This window comes from Mustela erminea, chromosome 5 (assembly GCF_009829155.1).
Source record: "Mustela erminea isolate mMusErm1 chromosome 5, mMusErm1.Pri, whole genome shotgun sequence".
Classification (NCBI taxonomy): Eukaryota; Metazoa; Chordata; class Mammalia; order Carnivora; family Mustelidae; genus Mustela; species Mustela erminea.
The window spans coordinates 1,358,737-1,381,667 of record NC_045618.1 but is presented as its reverse complement, the minus strand read 5'-3'; the positions used below and the strand labels follow the sequence as shown (position 1 = coordinate 1,381,667).

General features: G+C 45.3%; 1 protein-coding gene across 17 annotated transcripts in view; it reads right to left on the bottom strand.

The window, feature by feature from the left end:
* The window catches only part of ZFAND6 (zinc finger AN1-type containing 6), a 58,933-nt gene that overhangs the window by 25,938 nt on the left and 10,064 nt on the right, over positions 1-22,931 (bottom strand). For 4 of the 17 annotated variants that reach the window (XM_032341909.1, XM_032341908.1, XR_004285528.1 and 1 more), the window contains exon 2: positions 5,411-5,571. The exons of 10 other annotated variants lie outside the window; for them this stretch is intronic. The gene's annotated coding sequence lies outside the window, so the exon portion shown is untranslated. Of the gene's footprint in view, positions 1-5,410; positions 5,572-6,519; positions 7,400-8,907; positions 9,030-10,102; positions 10,170-22,931 lie in introns of those variants that run through there. 3 more of the 17 variants (XR_004285530.1, XR_004285531.1, XR_004285534.1) reach the window with 3 other exon arrangements.

The window sequence follows — 22,931 nt, the reverse complement described above, 5'->3', positions numbered from 1 at the left end:
CCGATAAGGGGTTGCTACACATTCTTTCTAAAGACAATGACTTGGGCTGTACCCTACGACAGTCTGTCACGACCACTCAGTTCCACGTTTGTAGTGAGAAAGCAGCTGCCGACGTTATAAAAACGGATGGGCCTAGCTGTGTTTTAACAGAACTTTTGTTTTCAAAAAGAGGTTGCCAATAGGGTGTGTCTGGCTTGCGGGCCACAGTGTGCCAGTCCCAGTTCTAGATCAAGCTCCAGGCACAAGGGGAATTCTCAGACAGACGCTGGATGAACAAGTGAATGATTTCCAAAATGCTTTAGGTAGAACATTATCAGGAAAGAGAGCAAAATTATCCAACACTGAGTCCTTTTTACCTCCTTTTGCCACAGCTCTTTGGACAAGGCTGTCCTGCTTGATACGGTTATTGTGGTGCCTCCTGATCCGTCAGGACCTGGTCAGCCAGAAGTTAGGAGCCAGCTCTGCTCTCACTGATCAACAGATGCGTAAGGACAGGAATCCTCCTGAGTGGTACCTGCACAGATGTCACAACGACATACCAAACGACAGTGACGATGAGCCCCATCAGCCGCAAAAACTCAACGCTAAGCAGCAGACCAAAACCACATTTGGTGCTCTCCCTCACGGGGCTTTAAACAAGACACAGATGCTCCAATGACTGCCAGCAACTCCCGACGCGGATTCTCCATCTTCTGCTAGAATGCACTACACAGGGGAGTGGGAGGTGGGGTGGTGTTAACAAATACACGGGGAGACAGGCCGAACGATGAGTCATCGCCAGACAGCGGCACCCGTGCAGGGCGGCCTGCCCTGGACCGCGGCACTGTGGAAGCGACAGAACGGTCGATCTTGGAGCTGGCTCTGACCCTGCCGCCTTCAGGTCAGATCAGGGCTCCGGTTCCTCGTATTAACATTTAGTGATGACCTGTCGTTTTTAACTTGCAGGACTCGGGGACAGCACGAGAGACCATGACTGCAGAACCCTTTGTGCCCCGTGAAGTGTGACACAAACCTCTGACTCAGCGGCTCCGGCGAGGCCCCTGCGCGGTGCCATGTGCTGGGGGCAGTGGCCGTCATCGCGCCGAGACCCCACACTGGCCGCAGATAGCGGCGGGCTGACACACAAGGGGCGCCCTCCCCACACACCGTGACTGCCTGCCAGCAGAGCCCCGAACACCCCTCGCCGCCGCCCGCTCTGAGCCCGGGGGCCGCCCGACTTCCAGACCACAAGGGAGAGCACGCAGTTTCTGAGACTCTTCTCAGAGGCTCCTGAAAGGACACACGCTATTCCAGACAACTGCCAGCGAAGAAGTCACCGAGGGCTCATCCTTAGTGTCACGAGTGTGCGGGAAGGGTAACGGCAGGCCGTGTCTCACCGGGGTGGCGACTCCCCCGGGCCCAGGACAGAGCTCTGGAGGTGAGAGCGGCTCTGCGTGCGGACTTGCAGACCACAGGGAATCCCGAAGCCTGGGATGGGAAGGAGGGCACCGCCAGCAGGTCACGAATGTCACCACCATTGCTTGTGGACCTCCCGTTGCTCTGAAAAGGATTTCGGGCAACTTTAAACATTCGTGCTGTATGACATGGGAAGCAAAATGGTCCATTTCAGGGAAAAATGGCAGGAGAAACAAGGAGCAGTCAAATATGCTGTCAAGAAGCAAAACCCGTGCCTGTCAAGGCACACGTGTCAATGAGAAGCCGTCCGCCGGACTCCTCTGCCGAGCAGCTAGTACAGAGAAAGCAGTGGCTTGCGAACAGGTAAGATTCCTGAAAGGAACAAATCCGGGTGATCCGCTCCAAGTCCCCGGGTCGAGCGCGCGATGCCAGACGGCGAGCCAGTGGGGCGCGGGGTTGAGAGGCCGTCACCCACACTCTAGAGGTGACCAGGCCACCAGACCACCAGCCCAGCTCGGAGGCCACACCCCCTCTGGCTTAAGATATGTGGCCTAGGTTTCCAGAGGTGGTCATTCCATCTTAAATTCTCCAAAGTTGTTCCCTAAATTAAAAAATCAGATCAGAAGGCTACTCACTTCAGATGTGTACTCGTAAGCCCTCACTGAAGATGCCAGCTCTTGTTGCCACACACGAGGCCCTGTGCTATGGCCTCACAGGAGGTATCTCCTTCAGTTCCCGCCGTATCCATACGAGGGAGGTTACAGGATCACACCCCCAAGCTCTGCTTTTCAATCAGTTAAGGAAACTGAAGTTAGATAGGCCAGTCACTGCCTCCCTGTGGACGCCCCCCTTTCATACACTCTGCACTGCCCACAGCTCCGAGCTCCTGTCCTGCTTGTGCGACGGGAACACCTCCGGACGAGCCAACTAGACCTGGCTGATCCCGACTCCATGAACCAACCCTACGTCAGCTGTGGGGATGGGGAAGAGGCAGAACACCGCAGCATAAAAAAGACACCAAGGCCATAAACTTCTTGCAATTCCATACGGTTTTTTCATTCTTTTAGACTGTCTTTAGTTAGAACAGGTATCTGTCCAACTGCGTTCTGCTCCTTGAAGAGAAGCTAGTGAACAGTGTGTTCCTCTACCACCCAGAACCGTGTTTCTACTTCCTGGTACACCCCCGAGCTCCTGCACTATTTCTAAACATAAAGAGGGAGCATCAGGCTGAAATCCAGACCACTCTGAGCCGTCAGGAGGATCGTCCCACAGAGAGAAACGTCCCCAACAAAACTGCCAGCCAGTCCTTCCTGAGACACTTGAGACTCACGTACCACCACGCCACCGCCCTTCAAGGTGCCCTGAGATCGCAAAGCGCTCCACGGCCCCTGAACATCAGAGATGGCCCACTTCACCACGCAGTGGTCACTACGGACAGAACTCAACACTCGGAACACTGCTTGGCCCCCTCACTGCTCCTCTGTGTTTGTAAAAATGTTGTAAGGACTTTTATAAATTGCCTAAAAATCACTTCACCTAACACCGGAGGAAATATACCTAACCTTCACCAAGATTTTTCAAAAAACATTTTCGCCTCCTTTCCTCTTCCTTCGTGGACTTAAGTCTGATGCAAGAGCCCATTTTTGTGCTCCAGACAAGCAAGAGTGTTGTGTCACCGAGAAATGTCATGTTTAATGTAGCTTCACTACATACCTTCAATGCAATGCCCTAGAAAATCCAGCGGCACCTGCGGCCGCCGAGACTCGGAAGCGGGGCGGGTGCGCACAGCCAGCAGGAGCGGCACGCAGGCCAGCTGAGGATTTTTCTTCTGCCACCAGGGCAATGGCTCCTGCCAGACCAGCCCGAAGATACCTTACTTCATGGTCTCCAAACTTAGTCCTGAAGCCTTTAAAATGTACTCCTCTGAGGATGAATATACTACTCAGTGTTCCTCTTCTTGAAGAAGAAACAGAAGTTCAGTAGTAACAATATTTTCCTGGTATTAATGACTCGCTCACTCAAGATCCCACACCAAATGATAATGTCTGCCTTCCAGATTACAGGCACTAAAGCACAGAAAGGTTTTAAATCACTTGCTCAAAAAAAAACACGCCATGACAAGGGACGGAGTTGGGACCCGACCCCGCAAGGCCTCAGTCCTCGCCACGTCACATGGCCTTCCACAGCCCAGCAGCTCAAGGTTAAGGTGCACTGCAAAGGACAGCAGCACAAGTCAGGATGCAGTGACCTGGACGACACTCAGTCACAGACGTGCAAGCAGATCAGTGACAGGGTGACAGCACGGGGGCAGGGTGAGCAGGACAGAGGCGAGGCTCTACAGGGCCGCATGCATGTGCCGCCAGCAGGCACTTCCTGACCAGCACGGTTCACTCATTTCTTAGCACCATCCTCTACCTGTGCGGCACCAGACGAACACAGAACGCGGAAAGGGGGGCTCAGAGACGTGCAAGGAGCACCAGAGCCCGGGACCAATCGACCACCGCACAACTTCCCTTCTCAACCCTCCACGGCTGCAGAAGCTTCTCTTCCCTGCTGTGTGTCCTTTCTGCCCAATCTCATCTTCCAAATCAACGCTTCGTCAATAGGTTCTGCAGGCTCCCTGCACCTCGAGTTTCACTTTTGGCACTATCTGGAGAGAGGGGAGGGAAGCGTGCCGGGGGTGCCGTGAACAGAGCAGCAGCACCCGGTTCTGCCCATGAGGTGCCACGTGGCTCCAACTGCAGAGTTCCCGCTCACACTGCAGGCCTTGGTCACCACGACAGGAGTAGATTCTAAGAGTTTTTCTTTAGAGCTGCTGAAGGACCAGGAACGAGACAACCCCTGGATAGTCGCACACTGGAACCTTGACTTTTCCGCTGCTCTGAGAGGCGGCCACATACCCTTTATCTCGCACTGTGCCCCCTGATCACCTTCACGAGAACAGCCACGCTCAGGGCGCAGTCCTCACGGGCTTCCTGAATGCCTTCTCATTCGCCGATCCTAAAGACTGTCAACCCTGACTTTCCTTCCACTAAGACATTTGCGATGTGAAAGAGAAAGTAAATTCATCTTCATGAAAATACCATTCATTCCATTCCATGTGTCCCTGAACAATTAGTAAGATTTTGTCAAGTTTCATCTATATGCCCATCACTTTGCTCACATCAATGTCTTGTATTTTAATCACCTCATCTATACGTACCATGTGTTCTTCTAAGGGGGGAAGCCATTCAAAAGTCTTATTCCTAAATCCATGTAGGAAAAAAACACCCCAATACAAAACAAAAACAAACAAAAAAATAAACAAAACAAAAATAAAAACACAACCAGGGGAGATGAGGGGGGAAAAAAATCAACTCCCACCCTTGCTGGCCTCAAGTTGATTACTAAGGCAGTAACTTTTACTAAAAGAAAAGGAGAAGAATTTTTTTCTTCAACAGGGACTTAAGATTACCAAAGCACTTTTAAAACATAAAAAGCTGGCAAGTTTAAAAGACTTCCAAACTGCATCTAGGGAACAGGAGTTTATTTATTTGGAAGTATATGCTCTCTGTGGTTCAAAAGAACTATTTAAAAATTACGAAATTTAACTGTAATTTAAATTATGAAATTATTCCCAAGAGCAATTTCCTACATTAATATGTAACATCATATTCCCAAAATACATTTTTGTGGTTATCTGGTAAATATAGTAATATAAAATGTCTGAAACCAACTACAAAACAAACTGCAATCTTAAGAATTATAACCTTTTGCTTCACTGTAAGATTAGTAAATGCTAATTCCAATGCTTAAAATAATTCTGGAAAAAAAAAAGATGCATGGTCACTAATGATACTTAGCTACGGTTTTTCTCAAAAATATTTTATAAAAATCTACCACCCACTCCACCCTCCGTTTCCTACCCACCAGAAAAAAACACCCTATGAAATGTGTCATCATGCTGACTTAAGTGTTTCTTCACTTAGATTTAACTACCCCCAGCGACCTAGGTCTATGCATTAAGTCTACTCACACAGTTGAGGTTGATGGGCAAACAGCTGTCCTGTATCTCGAGACACACATTAGCCTCCTGCCTTCCCTAGCCTCATAAGCAGCTACTTAAAGTCTGAGTTTTATGCAAGAAAACATTGTAAAGCCTTCAGTGTTTTACCGCAGCAGACTTCAGATTCATTCCTGTAACACATTTAACATGAAACAGAGTTGAGACAGTTAAAATTGACTGTGTACATTTTAATTGTCTAAAATTTTAAGGAGTGCTTTCACTATTATAACTACATAAAGAGGGCTATTAAGATAAAATTAAGAAATAAAAACATTTCACTTGCTATTTGACACCAACGTAAAATACAGCAATATGTAACTTTACCAGAGATTCTTCTTCACCTGGCCCCAGGCGAGGTGAGCAAGAATTATTTTTTATATAGCCATTCATAACCCAAATAAGCAAAACTAGGTCTTTTTCCACTTCTCTAAAGTTTAATTCATTTAGCATGAACAGCCAGAACTAAAGAACAACCGTTACAACCAGACAGTCAATGGGAATGACTCCAATGGCCCCAACAACATCCCCTGGGACCCTCTTGGGTAGGGAGAATGAGATCCTTGCTCCTGTTCCGACCGAAGTAAGAGCCAGGTTTTCCGACATTTACTATGAACGTTTACAGCACATTTACCCACAGATTCACATTTCTCTAGTACCATTACTGCTACAGATTGATCAAGTGTCAGAAGGCTTGTCTGGAAAACAGAACTGCATCCGATCAAAATGTCCTGGGATACACACGTAACTACTTCCCCTACATGTGTCGCATGGGCATCAAATTTCTACAAAAAGTTTTAGGAAATGCTTTGGCATCAAATTTCTACAAAAAGTTTTAGGAAATGCTTTAGCACGTCACAGAGTAAACTTACTATTTATAATATCCACATGATTTAGAAACACCACGAGAAGTACATCCCAATTCTTAAATCTCACTAACGTTTAAAGTATTAACACTGAAATAAGGTACTATACATTTGTTTTGCTGTAAAAGAGGCATGCTTATACTCTCCTTATACTGTGCAAAGAAATGACTTAGGAAGTAATTCAAGCCTCATGAAAGCTGTAACTTTACAGAGTACCTTTCACACGAGCTGAACCATGTGTTCCAGAGTGTCCCCCTGCTGCGGCAGAACTTAAGCTTCCTGAGGGAGTCTACCATCAAACACAGCCACTAACGAGGATGGAACAAATCTCGGGCTGTACCACCCGAGTCTGCTTTCTGGCTGAGCCCGGTGCAGGAGGCCCGTCCTGGCGGGTTTACACGCACGCTTACTCCTCATCCCACCCTACGAGGTGGGCGCAGTGATGACCAACTCGGTATAGATTATGCAACATGAGGAGTCTCAAGACGCTAGGAACTTGTTGAAGATCACAGAGCTAAGAGGCAGAGACAGGCCTTGCATCCAGACGTACTGGCCTCCAAAGCCTGGGGCTTCAGGTATCAGCTAAGATCACAGCAACAGCAGTCCCGTGTCCTGATGAGCCACACCGAGAACGGGAACCCGGACGTGGCTCCCCACGGGAAGGGTGGTGCTAATGAATGAATGCCACCGTGCAACCAACGGGATGGCTACAAGTTCAGGAAGATCTTTTGTCACAAGACGTGACTGTGAGAAACCTAGAGAAAAGTCACAAAGGAACGCGTTCTGAAGGACCGTTCAAGAGGGAAACAGAGCGGGCTTATCTCACATGGTACAAAGCACAGAATCTGCAGCCGCACGTGCAAGTCTTGGAAGACGGGTTCCAGCTCAACACGAGACCCTCTCGGAAGCGAAGGAACCCAACGGCTGGAGCAGACGCCCTCCAGACCACGGAGTCTGCGCCGTTCCGTACTTGAACCTCAACCGCCGCCGCAGTGACCAGGTCAAACACAATGACCGTGGCAAGGTCAAACTCACTGTGGGTGCAGGTCTCACAGGGAATCGTGTGCGCCGAGTCTCAAAGTTACTTCCCCACACACTGCTTATTGTGAAAGGAAAAATAATAATGCTTTAAGTGGAAGAACCTGGCGGATACCACCTGAACCGCAAGATCAAAAGTGAGCATCACCGCTAACGGGACAGGTGGACATGCTGCCGCCGACACGACGCACGGAGGAGCACACATCGCCAGTGACACAGCCCTGCCAACGCCACAGCCCCTAAACTGAGTCACAAGGATACGCCAGACAAGCCCAGCTTGAGGGGACTCTGTCAGTAAATGGTCACTCTTCACACAATGCCAAAGTCCTAAGAGACAAGGAAAGGGGAAAGAAATGCTCCTGACTCAGGGAGAACAGAGAAGCATGCTAAGTAAACGCAGTAAGGGATTCTGGGCTGGATGCTGGACTGGAGAAACATCAATGAAGGAAGGACATGTCGGGAGAAAGGGAGAAATCCAAAAGTGGACTGGAGTAGAGAATTCTATCGGATCAGTATTAAATTTCCTTTACTTGGTAACTGAACTACCGCTGAAAATCCAAGACTGGCCTTGTCAGAATATGTAAATATGACGTGGTAAAGGGACAGGATGCACACTACCTATGGTCCCACAGTCCGGAAAAAAATAATATAATAAAGCGTAAGAGTGAATGTGGCAAAGGGTTAGCAGTGGTCAAATCTTGCCAAGGAGTATATGGGAATTATCTGTATTATCAATGTAACTTTCTATAAATGTGAAAATAAAACGTAAGAAAAATAAATATTTGAAGCTGATGTTCTAAAGATTCTGAATACCTATCAAGTGGGTCATTGTCCCAATCTGATCTCTACATACTCGAAGCCCAATCCGACAGCAATCCAAAGTCATCTGACCACCTAGGTAGTGACTTGTCATAGTGCTCGGGTTTATGACATCCAATGGTGGGTGCTGCGTGACACGTGCCATCCACACTGATGACAGGTTTGACTCCATGGATCTAAGCCCTGTGCATGTCCGCCTCCTCCCGACCATATCAGCCTGCCACAGCCTTCCCCAGACCACAGCACGGTGAGGGAAACAGACCTCTCCCACCGAGCGACTGCTCTTCAATGGGGAACACAGCAGAGGGGATGCCCCCTCGCTGAAAACTCCACGATCAGTTAACTTCTGCTTACAAAGCAGAACCAATGGAGGAGATGAGCGACCAACAACATGCAAGAAAACAGTAGAATAAATGTCCTTCCCCAAACAAATAAAACTCGATAATGCCAATAAAACGCTGACAAAGCACACATTCACTACAGAGCACCTGGAAAGACAAGCTAACAGACGTCAATCACGGAGAAGCTAGCCAGCCCCCAAATGGGTAATACGCACACACTGTAGTGGCGTGAAGTCATAAAATAAAGAGGAAGGAGCAAAGAAAACAGCGAGAGGGAACATGAAAAGTGAGAACGGCCCCACGCGCGCCCACTGCTAACACCCCGCTCGCCTTCCTCCCGGGTGCCTGGCCTATTTCTCCCTCCACGTTCCCCTTCGGTTTAGGCCTCCTCCGTCCTCTAGCTCGCCTACTGCAGGGTCTTCGTGAGACTCACAGCTGTGGGCACGGATGACTACAGCAGGACAATCCGCATCTTGTACCCATACTCCCTTCCCCCTGCTTGTCAAGAGGCACAGAAGAGCAGTCTCTCTGTTGGGAGAGGTCGTACAACAGTTGGCTTGGGAAAGGAGTGGAATGATAGCAGCATCACTAGCTCACAGTCTAACAAAGAAGGCAGGGAGTGGAGGGGTAGAAACCAGCAAATTTAGAAAGTCAAGGCGGAGCAAAGATGACCAGGGAAGAAGGGATGAATTTTAGTCTCTCACAGTCAGTATACTTCCCATCAGGCCGAAGCGCCCCGTGCACAGTATTTACTGTTCTTTAGCTAATTCCAGATCAGCTCTGTTACAGAGCGTGGCCTGCTCTGGGGCAGGCTCCCTATCAGATTAATCCCTGTAACCCAAAAGGAAACACCACCTTGTTTAAAGAAGGCACTTAACAGGCCCTTACAGATGCCTAATGTCAAAACAGGCAAAGGTACTTTATCCCAACCTCCTCCCTGTGTTTGACACCATTTTCTCACGCAGCACGTTTGGAAATCCTCTGTCCACCAATGTATGCACTAGCTTTCGAAACCTTCCTCTGATCTCAATTCAAACTCTAGCCTCTGAATGCTGCAGGTTGATGCCCTTTTAATAAAAGAATCAGAATAATCCACCTTGTGAAAGATGATAACTCAAATCTAAAATTTAAATCAATTTTGAAGCCCAAATCCCCAATTTAAGAAATACGGGATGTGAGGGGAAGGTGGGTGGCTCAGTCCATTGAGCATCTGACTCCTGGTTTTGGCCTGGGTCATGATGTTGGGGTCACGAGTGCTCAGTGTCAAGTCTGCTTGAGATTCTCCTTCTCTGCCCACTCCCAAATAAATAAATCTTTAAAGAAAAAAAAATAGGTAGCATAGAATGTGTCTGTGGACATTTGTATATATACATACACATCTGGGAGGGCATGAAGCGAGTTTTCAGGCATCCCTTGATTCTAAACTGACTCTGAGCCACAGCGACAAGGAGATTATAGCATACATTTGTTAGTAAATATTACGCTTCATTAGTCATTAAGTCAGACCAACAGAGCCTGCAGCTGAATTTCCAGCAAACTCCTATCATATATATATATATATATATATATATGCATATATATAAAATGTCATAAGCCTTTACCTGTAGCTTCTTATGTAGACCCTTCTCAGACCACACTATGTAACTCCCAACTCTCAGAGAGGAGGTGCTGTAGAAAGAAATAAAAAAGGCTCCAAAAAATAAAACTTAGTATGAGGTAGAGATACAAAGGGGTAGGGGACAGAAGTACTGTAAAATAGCCACAGTTCAACAAGCCCATCTAAAATTCAGCTTATTCTTCCAAGAGAGTTTTAAATAAGGAATACCATTTTAAGAAGAGGTTTTATAGAGATCAAAGGTAGTAGCTTTTCTCGGGGAAAGGGAAAAGACAAGGACTATAACAAAGGTATAAAGAATAAGAGAATAACAGCTGACAATTCAGCTTTTTCTCCAGGACAAATTTTATCTTTTGGTCTGTATAAGGTTTTTCTGTCTTCCCTCCCAAAACTATGAGACGGAGACTGACATCTAAGCGAAGCCCCAACCACTAGGTTTCTGCACGCATGTGCACACACAGGCTTGCGTTCAAACATTCACGACGGCCTTATTTATGCCAGTAGGCGGTGGCACGATCCGGACGGTGTCCACTGGTGAGCGGAAAAACTGTGACACATGCGCGCCACGGAACGCTACTGAGCGAGGAAAGAAGTGAAGCCCCGACGAGCGGGCCACGCGGCTACGTCTCCAGGGCACTATGGCGTGTGATGGCCTGGCGTGTGATCCACATCAGAGGAAATGCTAGAAATAGCCACCAGACAGAATGGAGGCCCAGGGGCCAGGCGCCCCCCCGGCAGGCGGAGCAGTAACTGCAGTATATACATGTACACGATGAACGCAGACTGGCAACAAAAAGGGACAAGTCAAGACCATTTAATGGGGGGCAGGGCAGTCTTTTCAAGTGCCAGTGGTAGGAAAACCGGATCTCCACATGCCAGGGAATGAAGTTCGACTCTTACTTTATACCACGTACAGAAATTAACTTAAGATGGATCAAAGACCTCAGCATATAAAGTAAAAAACTCCTATAAGAAAACATAGGGCTAAAGATCGGACACTGGATTTGGCAATGATTTCTTAGATATGACACCAAAAATACACGTAACAATAGATAATTTGGGTATTATCAAAATAAAAATATTTATCCATCAAAGGACACAATCAACAGAGTAGAATGCCAACCCACAGAGAGGGACGAAAAACTATGTGCAAGTGCTACTATTGGGTAAGGAATTAATATGCAGAAAACATAAAGCACTCCTACAACGCAACAACAAAAAATCCAGCCCAGTAACCGGCAAAGAACTTGCACAGGCGTATCCCCAATGAAGACATACCAGTGCACAACCAATAAATACACAAAAAGATACTCCACATCACTAATCATTAGAAAATATAAATCACAACCACAGTGAGATACCACTCCACGCCATCCGGACAGCTATCTTCAAAAAGACAAAGGAGGGGCACCTGGGAGGCTCAGTGGGTTAAGCCTCTGCCTTTGGCTCAGGTCATGATCTCAGGGTCCTGGGATCGAGCCCCAAATTGGGCTCTCTGCTTATTTTAAAAAGCTTATTTAAAAAAAAGAACCACCAAAAAGAGAGAACTTCAAATAGTGAAATTCACACAGACACAAAGCAGAATAGTAATTCCTGAGCAGCAGGGGTGGGGAGTTATGGTTTAACGGGCACAGAGTTTCAAGATGATGAGAAAAGTTCTAGAGATGGACAGCAGTGATGGCTGCCAATCAGTGTACATGCATTTAATACCAACCAACTCTACACTTGAAAATAATTTTAATGTCGTATATATATATATATATATATACACACACACGTGTATGATATATATATATATATATATATATATACATACACACACACACACATACATTTTAAAGATTTTATTTATCTATTCATTCGTCAGAGAGAGAGAGAGTGCAAGCACAAGCAGGGGGCGTGGCAGGTAGGAGAGGCAGATTCCCCACCAAGCAGAGAGCCTGCCGTGGGACTCGATCCCAGGACCCTGGAATCATGACCGGAGCCAAAGGCAGCGGCTTGACCAAATGAGCCACCCATGCGTCCGTAAATGGTATATTTTTATGTGTATTTTACCACAATAAAAAATAAGAGATAAAAGAAAAAAAGAAAAACGGACCAAGCTAATGACAGATGTTGCAACAGGGATGCTGGTGACAGTAGGCAAACTGGAAAGACCACATCAGAATCCGTGATTCCATTCACATGTGGAGAAAGAACAAATCTACGGGAAAGACAACAGGTCTACTGGTTGCTGAGGACTGGCACCGGGAATGGGATGTGTTTACAAAGAGACTTGAGGGATCTTTCCCGGCTAAAGGAAATGTTCTAAGTGGAGTCTGGTAGTAATTACACAACTTTGTGAATTTATTTAAAATTACTGAATTGAACACTTATTCAATGGGTGAATTTTATGGTATATAAATTAGAATCATTAAAAAAAAAACTACCATACTTTCTTGTGTGGATCCAGATAAACTAGTGTTTACACAAACTAGCTCACCCTTCTGGTGAGAATATAGAGTGGTTCAACTGTTCTCTAGAACAAGTTTAAAAGACTAAAATATAGTCTTCGACCCAGAATTCCTCTTCTTTGAATCTACCCTAAGAACATCATCACGGCACACTGTTCTGACAATAAAAAGATCAGTTCCAAAGTAAAAACGCAGGCTGGTGGTACAGACTCCGGAGCTTCCTGGGGCAGCACCGCGTGGCCATCAGCCCCGACGCCCTCGCCTGCCAGCCTCTCTCAAGCAGCGCTTCCGCTGCAGGGCCCGTTTCCAACGCACACACAGCAGGCATTCGTATTTTAAGTGAATAAATAACTGCACGGAAAGATTTCACAAAATGAAACTGTGATTCCTCCAAAAATTAAAAATACATTTGCATGTGCATAGGAAAAAAAGCCGAGAAAGATATAAACAGAAAAGACCCACTTTCACCTCTAGGTAGCTAGATTCTGAGTGAAAAAAAATTTTTTTTGGTCTATCCATTTTCTAAATTTCTAATAATCAACATGTATTATACGTCCACAGCTGAAAAACAGTTTCAGCATTGGAGCTGCCTCAAGCAGTAAGGTGTAAGGCTTGGTCTTTGGAATGGGCTGCTCAAGTTCTACGGTTACATAAGTCAAGGGAGTTTTAAAAATGTACTTTTTCAGTAAGAATTCAGCCCTTCCTGTGAGCCAGCCACTGTACTAGGCTCTGAGGAACAGATAAAACAAACCGAAATCCCCACATTCACAGAAGTGGAAAGTCCGCTGCCAGATCCTCAATAAACCTGAGAATGATGTGGAGAAGATGACGAAAAGGAAAGGAACTATGGCAGAAAGATCACAGGTTTCTCAGGAAGAGTAACGGTCTGCAAACAACAAAGGGAGCCAGAAAAGAAGGAAAGGAAGAAAAGGAAGTCCTTCTTCCTCTATGGTCTTCTCTCATTCTCTGCACCTGTCAGAACTTCATGTCTTCTTCCCTTGTATCACTAAATATTTTAATCCTGAGTCTGTTTCCCCAGGGTATCATAAATTACTGCCATAGCACCTAGCAGGTGCTAAGGAAATCTGTGGACTATTTGTCAGTGTGGCTACCACCACCAACCGCTCGCAGGGCTAGAAGGTTAAAAATAACAAACATAAAAAGAAAGCACAGTGTTCGGTACACCACGATTTTTATCTGTACCATATCCACATCAGAAATTTCTGTATAAGAAAATTAAGAAAGGTAAAGATAGAGTGACTGATTAATAAATCTCTACCCCCCCCCAAAAATTCTGATTTTGAGCTCACAGGAAATCAAAGAACCAGAGGACATGAACTCAGCGGAAGATGGGGAAAAGGCATGGTCTCATCCTCACAAGGACCCTAGAGCGCTGGAACTCCACCAGTTCCATCATCTGAAACTCACTGGGGTAAGGAGTACTCCGTCTTACCTCTCCCAGGAAGTTATCTGAAAGTGGCCTTGAGATCACAACCCTAAAGTTCAGGAAGATCAGGAAAATAACTCAGATTTACCACGGAGCTTCCCAAACAATCCTGGCAGTTTCCCCACCTTGAATATCTTCTCTTCTCCAAGCAAATCTGAACGGCAAGATCACGTACTGGTGTCAGACTTGAGAAATTAAACAGAGGCTCTGTCACCTCACCAGCTGTGTGACTTTTTAAGTTGCCTCTCTATGCGTCAGTATCATTATCTGTGAAACACAGACAGTAACACTCGGCTCATAATAACTGCTGTGAGGACTCGAAAAGTTAGTATGGGAACAAAGGGAAACTTCCTCAAGTTGATAGAGTATCTACAAACTTCCTATGGGTGGCATCATACTTGATGGTGAGAAACTTGAAGTTTCCCCACAAAGATCAGGAACCGGCAAATACGTACCCTCTTTTCAACATGGTGCTGAAAGTACTAGCTAATGCAGTAAGACAAGAAAAAGAAATAGAAAGTATACAGATTACACAGGCGGAAATTAAATGGTCTTTGTTCACAGATGACATGCCTGTGCGGAAAATTTGAATCAACTACAAAAAACCCTCATGAAACTAAGTGGTTATAGCAAAGTTGCAGGATATAAGGCTAATATATAAAAGTCAATTGCTATCTCATTCATCAGCAGTAAATTTAAAATTAAAAACACAATACCATTTATATTAGGATCCAAAAATGAAATACACAGGCAGTGTAAATCTAACAAAACACGCATACAACCCATATGAAGAAAACTACAAAACTCTGATGAGCAAAATCAAAGAAGAACTAAATAAATGGAGAGATATTTCATGTTTATGGGTAGGAAGACTCAATATTGTCCAGATCAGTTCTTCCACAATTAATCTACATATGCAATGAAATCCCAATCAAAATTCCAGCAAGTTATATTGTGGATATCAACAAACTGATTCTCAAGTTTATATGGAGAGGCAAAAGATTCAGAATTGCCAATAAATGCTTGGAGGAGAACAAAGTTGGAGGGCTGACACTGCCCAACTTCGATTTAGTATGAAGTTACAATAGTCAAGCCATATGGTATTGGGTAAAGACAAACAAACAGATCATCAGAATAAAAGAGAACCCAGCAAAAGACCCATCTCAATATATAGCCAACATAGCCAAATGATTTGCTCAAATGACTGAGCAAAAGCAAAGACAGTCTTTTCAACAAATGGTACTGGAGCAATCAGACACCCATATGCCAAAAAAATGAATCTAGACACACACCTTACACCCTTCACAAAAATGAACCCAAAATGTATCATGGACCTAAATGTAAAACACAAAACTACAGCCCTCCTAGAGGATAACGAAGGAGAAAATCTCACTGACCTTGGGAATGGCAATTACTTTTTAGATGCAACACCAAGTGCATGATCCACGGAAGAACAGCTGATAAGCTGAACTTCCACTGTGTGAGAGGCAATCTCAGGAGAAGGAGTAGACAAGCCATAGACTGTAAGAAAATACTTACAAAAGACACATCTGATAAAGGACTGATCCAAAATATACAAAGAACTCTAAAACACTGGGCCAAAGGCCTTACAGATACCATAGTAAAGATACAGAGATAGCTTCCACATCATACATCAGGGAAATACAAATGAAAACAGTGAGACAACACTACACACCTATGAGAATGGCAGAAATCTGGACCACTGATGGCATGAAATGCTGGCAAAGATGTGGAGCAACAGGAATGCTCAAGCTTTACTTATGGGAATGCAAAATGATACACCCACTTTGGAAGAAGACTTATATGGTGGATTCTTCAGTACCAACTACTTTACAATCCAGCATAACAGTCTTTGTACGTAAGCAAAGGTAAACCTGGAGGTTTGCAGCAGCTTTATTCCGACTGATAATAACTCTGAAGCAACCAAGATATCTTTCAGGGTGGATGGATCAATGAACTATGACCCATCCAACAATGGAATATTAGTCCGTCCTAAATAGAAAGGCGCTATCAAGCCATGAAAAGACACGGAGGAAACTTAAACGCTTATTATTACTAAGTGAAAAAAAGGCAATCAGAAAACACTACATGCGGTGTGACTCCAACTGTATGACATCGTAAAAAAGGTGAAACTATGGAGACCACAAAAAGATCAGTGTTGTCGGGGGCTGAGGATGAGAGAATGGATGAACAGAAGGACTACAGGGGATTTTCACTGCAGTGGATACTCTGTGCAATACTATAATGATGATACATCTCATGTTGGCCCAAACCTACAGAATCTACACTACTAAGAGTGAACGCCAGTGGACTCTGAGTGACTATGACACGTCAACGGAGGCTCATCGCTGTAACAAGTGTACCACTCTGGTGGCGGATGTTGGTAAGGGGGGAGGATATGCATGTGTGAAGACCCCGGGGGTACGCAGGAAATTTCTGTAACTTTCTAGTAATGTTGCTGTGAACTGAAAGCTCCTCCAAAAATATTAAACCTTTTTTAAAAAGTTAACGTGTCTGATACAGTGTCCATGTGAGTTGTGATCACTGCGTTAGTCCTCCTAATACTGCTGTCACCGTTTCTCTGCATAGAAGCCTCTGACACCTCACACAGCTCAGAGTCACACCATTCCCACAACCAGAATCCTCTTTAGCACCTCACGAATCCCAGGAAGCCGGAACTTACTAGGTAAGTGGGAAATCATGTGGCACTCCCCAAACCAGGAAAACGTCTGAGGAAGCCAGCTAAGAGTCTCTGCTTTCATTACTCTCTACTTCACCATTTCAGTTACCCCTTTCCAGGAGAAAAGAATAAAACTTTTGCTATCTAAAATTTAAAAAAAAGAAAAAGAAAAAATAGAAGAAACAAGAAAAGAAGGCTGTCACTGCTATAGTCTCAGACATATCTAACTTTCAAGACGTGCTTCAGATTTTACTTTCTTAGAGTTTCCTGATTATCCTCGCTCACAGTGACCGGTCTCCCTGCTGAGTTTCTACCGCAATCATTTAAAACAAACCACAGTCTGGCACTCAGTAATCCGTAATACTGACCTACAGGACACAGAATATTCATGTCCCCCGATTTCTTCCAATAGTACAGGAACTGAAAAGGATGGGTCTTTCAGCACTTTAGCAAAGTCACCTGACTAGGTGACTGGGTCAGTCCAAGAAGAATTTGCTTATTGAAACTATTATTTTAAGCAATTAATGAGACCTTTCCAGTGTAGGTTTTCATTTTAAGTAATCTGTCAAGAATAATTTTTCCCACTAAAACTGATTTTATTTTATAAAGTTCTATAGCTACTGGGATTTGAAAAGAGATACACTATATACTTTTCAGCAATTACCTAAAAAATTAAGGAAAATTATTATGTATTCTATTCATCAACACTAAGTTATACATTCTTTTCAAATCATACATTGTTTGATTACTGTAATATATAACACAAAATTCATTAAATCAACTATTAGTTTGCATTTTTATTATTTAAGAAAATAGCAAAAGATTATTTTGGATAATATGGCAAATTAAAACTTTTGAGAGCAGGATGGAATGTCCTACCTCTAAAATACATGAATGGTAAAAACAACACAAAACAAAACAACCCACAAAAACTCCTGCTTTTTTAACAGACAACTATGAATTTTAATTAAAAGTGTATAATTACATTAGCTTCCAAGTCCAGTTATAGATTCAACCATTTCCAAAACCAAATATTTACCTATATTTTTGAAAGTTCTATCCATCTGATCTTTTTCTTTTAATACCACATCCTTTCCAAACTATGGAGGAAAGGCTTTTTTATTTTTAATTGAATAAAGGTCATTTTGCCTTAAAACATGTTGGAAGGGGTGATGGAGAGAGATGAAATGAAGTGACATATTTGAAATGAAAGTGATTCCAAATCAACTATGACTCCATTTACCTCAGTATTCTTTCTACAAACAATCTGCTGCGGTGTTTAGCCTGTTGTGATACTATAACGTCGGGTGCAAGAGAACACACACAGCCCATCCTCCGTGGCTTACGTCCCCTGTGTTCACAGGCTCGAGCCTCCTACCCCGGCTGAGAAAATGCACACGGGGGCCTCCAGGAACAGCCACGTGAAGGCCATTAGGATTTCAAAAGGCTCTGATAAAGCGCGTTTGCACTTTGTCTAATCTTCCTCTCACACAGGCAGGTATTGAGCTTTTATTAAATGTGAAGAATGCAACAGCTTTGAAATTCAAAACCAACTATGTATGGAAAACTTTCCCTACGTCTCATTCTCTGATCTTCTTCTATTCTGGACATGCTAAAGTGTCTCACACATTTGTAGTGTTCCAAAAAACTGTCAAAATGGTTTTTTGAGAACCCTTAAAGCAGTTTTAGACTCGGGCAACAAGTTTTGAGCACGCCCTGGAAGAAGGAACTGCACATGGCTGGTAAGAGGATGAAATGAAGTGGTGTGGGGGGAAGAGGGAGGAGAAGCAAGGGCCGGCTGAGGAAGGCTCCCGGCTCAGCGGTCAGGATTGGAAGGACTTTGGCCCAGCGCACCTGAGTTCAAAAGTGCGCTGCCGCTCACCGGTGAAGTCTGCCCTGCACAAATCACACTAGTTAGCCTTTCCAAAGTGTCCCACTTGTGAAGTAGAGGGAACAGTGCTTACCTACTCCGGCCGTAAGAGAACACTTAGCACAGAATTAGCCAGTAGTGTTACTCATCCTAGGAAGCTGAGAAAGTTCAAGTGGCAACAAGGCACTGAAGAACTGTAAGCAGAGAAAAACAGACACAACCTCGCAGTGAAGAGTGGATTGCAGAAAGCCAAAACTGGAAGGGAAGAGGAGCCGAGGCTGTTTTAGTAACCGAAATGAGAAGCCATGGACTCTAGAGCCTATGGATTTAAAACGGACAGGAGGGAGAGACGGCAGGCTCAGGCCGTGGGGTGTGCGACTCTTGATCTCAGGGTTCTGAGTCTGAGCCCCAGGTTGGGTGCAGGGACTTAAAGGTAAAAACTTGGGCATCTGGGGGGCCTAGTTGGTTAAGCAACTGCCCTCAGCTCAGGTCATGATCCCAGAGTTCCAGGACCGAGTCCCACGTCGGGCCCCCGCTCAGCTGGTCCTGCATTTCTCCCTCTCCTCCCTGCCCCTGCCTCTCTCACTGTCTCTGTCTCTCTCCAATAAATAAATAAACAAATGTGTTTTTTAAAAGGTAAAATCTTTTAAAATAATTGAATAGAATCATTAGAAGGTGGAGGCTCACCGGGCACGAAGAAGGAGTTAGAACCAGAGGCGGACCCGGCTTCTGCGCACCTCCCCTTCTCTGGGCCAGGAGGGAAGAAAGGATGGTAGGATGCTGCGGGGAGGGTGAAAGCGGCAGTTAAAATTTAGCCTTGCTGAGTTTCACGTACGTATGGAAGAGAGACCTTTGTGAGCTGGATGGACACGCGTTTCAAGATTACAAAGCAATCTGGATTTAAGATACAGATCTTAGAACCATTACTATGCACAGGCAGTTAACTGAAGGTGTGGTGCTGGAGGTCACCCAAGGACAGCCTGAGAAGAATGTTAGGTCAGAATCCTACGAAATTTCAATACTTAATGGTTATAAAGAGGAAACACTTGCAAAGGACAGACATCACAAAAAGAAGCCAGAGCAGTATCACTAACTCATGGGAAGAGCTTCAAGAAGAAAAAAGTAGTTAACAGTGCTAAATTTCACTAAGACACCAAGTACACACTCAACAAAAATCCGCTGGTGGGGGAACACGGTGCTTATTCTGGGGAGAAAATGTAAAAGCATAAAGAAAGATCGATGGATCTGCTCCTTTCTGTCAAGAAGAAGAAGAAGAAGAGGAAAAAGAAAAAAAAGTTTCAAGTTCATTTTTTTCTAATGACATCCAAACACAAAGTCAAACAGGTTCCCAGACAGGAGTTAATAAATGAGCCAATTCCTAGAAGTTGTCAATAAAAAATACTTTCTAAAACATTTACCTCCTTTTTATAAAGAAGCCACACACGAAGAACACCGCAAAGCCGTACAGCCCCTCTACTGCACAGAACAGAGAGACCTGGTCAATATGAAGCTGCTAGTTCTAGGTTCTCTCCAGCTTCACCAACTGAACGCCCATTATAATTTTACCTCATGTTATTAGACCAAAGAATCCCTGTATTCCCCTTGAATGGAGACTAACAACAGACACTCTGAATGCATTTAATATTCCCTCTTAGATCACTTTTCCCCTAATCCTTAATGAATAAAATAGAGCTATCACTATTCTTAGGCCTCCATATTAGCTCATTTAAAGCGTTTTCTTCTCCCACTAGAAAACTGGCTTCTACGCTGAATGAAACCTACACACTGAAATGTTGCTACTCCCTAATGCTGTCAATCAGAGAGCATCCAGCCTTCACAGGGAAGATGTGCTCTCCCTGAGAGCCCCAGGAGAGCAGGGGGCCCTCAAATGTGACCCACAGCTAAACCTGCGAAGACTTTAGCTACAATCTTTATATTTACAATTATCTTCTTTTCTATTGTAGCAACAAGATCCATCTGTTAAGATTGAAAAAAAACTAAATACATTTTCTCAAATTCAGAACAAAGGAAAGATTTGTGATATAAATACTTAAGCACCAACATAAATTGTAAATATTCAAGTGAAACCCAAACAGTTGTTCTACTCATGAATGAAGAATTTACCTATGTAAGTTCTGATACAGCCACAAAATTTAAATGCATGTAAAATGTGTTTCAAGGTAACTATTTCACTAATTACAACAGATGAGTTTCAAGCCCTTCTCTGCCACTCCAAATATGAAGAAAAACCCAAGGGTCTAGAAAACTCAAACTGTTCACCTGTTGGCAAACAAAACAGCATTCCCCTGAAACAACACAATGACCAACAACATTAGCTCTGCAAGTTGGAGACACGATGTTATCAGTAACTGAAGAAACACTTCACAGAAAATAAACAGAACTGCAGCTGTGCTCAGCCCCTCTGCATCAGTGAGAGCTTCCCCACCATTTATCACTGCCTCCCTTTCACCAGTTAAACTAGCATTTGTCTTGAATTTTGCTTTAAAGCAACTTTTCAAGTTTATTATGGAACATCAGTTAACAAGTTCATAAGCTGAGCAGGTACCGCCGAGCCCACGGAACACACTAGCTGTCAAAAGTACACATGACCAGCTGTCACCGCCAAACAGAGCGCTCTCAAAGACAAGAACAACACGGTCTACACTGCTGTGTGAGCGCTCGGTCACAGAAAACCCATGAAATACTGAAAAGGTGTTGATGTACCATTTTAAAATGTAGATCTACAAATACTAATTCTCTTTCTCTACCATATAAAAAGCCCCTGAGATGCACAGTGACAAAGGCTGTCCACACCTGTTCAAAGGCAGGTAACCTTAAGTGGTCCTACTGCAGCCCTTCTCTAAAAATGTTTCTGATAGAAACCGTAAGAAAATACTTCTCCCAATACGTGCTTACTAGAAGCAGCGCATACCAGAAAACCTGGGCTAAACAGCAAGGCGGATGTGAAACAGGAAGCCCCGTCCTTACTGACAGCATAATAATAAATAAAATATCCAACCAAGATATAATCCCTCACTTAAGCAGGTAAAAATTTTTCCAATTTCCTTCAGCTGGTTTTAATGACCAGAAAATGACTTTATATTCATCTACATCTTGGAAAATGGGGCTTAAAATAGGTTATTAGTTTAGGCAAAAAGGAATCACCCAATCGGAGAGCTTCAGAGGCACACTTTAATAGCACACTGAAGGGGCTACCCCTTGGACAAATCTTGAAGCACATCCTGTTGGTGAAAATATGAACTGGTCTAACCTTCCTAAAAAGCAATTTGGCTACTGAAGGCTTCATATCCTTTCATCTAGGTCAGCCCACTCCAAGAATTTTTCCAGAAGAAGAAAAATCTGGGAAAAAGGAGGAAATATTTTTAAAGTACACACAGAAGTCTGTTTCACACAATGCTATTTACAAGAGTGAAAAAAGAGGAACAATGTCAATGTAATACAGGCAGAAGACTAGACCGATTAAGGTCCTGCTGACTTGGGAGAACTGTACAATCACAAGAAAACCAGTTTTAACAGACGACATAGTTTAGTGAAAGAACAATCTAATATAAAACCGCACTTATTTACAATTACGGGAAAAATACAAGAGTCTGGCGAGGTAAGAAGAGGGAAAAACACAAGAGCTGCGCGCGGTGACTTTTCCTAAGTTCACATCACTGCTGTCACCGCGGCGGCGTCTAAGCCGGAGCGGAGAAGCGCGCACGGAAACCCGCGCAGCAGCCGGCAGCCGCGGCCCAGCACCCGCAGCTGCGGGCTCGACGGCTGCGCCGGCTCGAGGCTGGCGACCCCGTGAGCTCCGAGCACCTTCCTCTGCGGACGAAAGCGCAGCAGCGCGCGGACAGCGGTCTCCGGGGACCGGGCGGGCCGCGGGACCCGCCGCGACGGTCTGGCGCGTCGGGAGAGTCGGAGGACTCAGAGCCGGTCCTGGCGAAGTTTCCGGCCCACCCGCAGCCCCGCACCCGGACTCCCGGGCCCACGTCTGCAACGGACGGGTCTGAAGGCAGCAGCCGGCGCGTCCCCGCGTGCGGCTCGGAAGAAGTCAGCGAGCCCCTGGCCCCGGGATCCCCGCTGGCCCGCCCCGAGCACGCCGCGGGTGAGGGGCGCAGGGGGAGCCCGGGGCGCTCCGCAGGGGAGCGGCTGGGAGAGCCCGGGGCGCACCGTCATGGGAGGGGCTGGGGTGAGCCCGGGACACACTGTAGTGGAGGGCACCGGGCTGAGTCCCCAGCACAGCAGTGGGGAGGCGGGGTCCTCGGGGGGGGGGGTCGTCGGAGTCGCGGGGAGAGCCCGGCGGCCCTGACCGCCCTCGCGCCCCAGCCGCCCGCC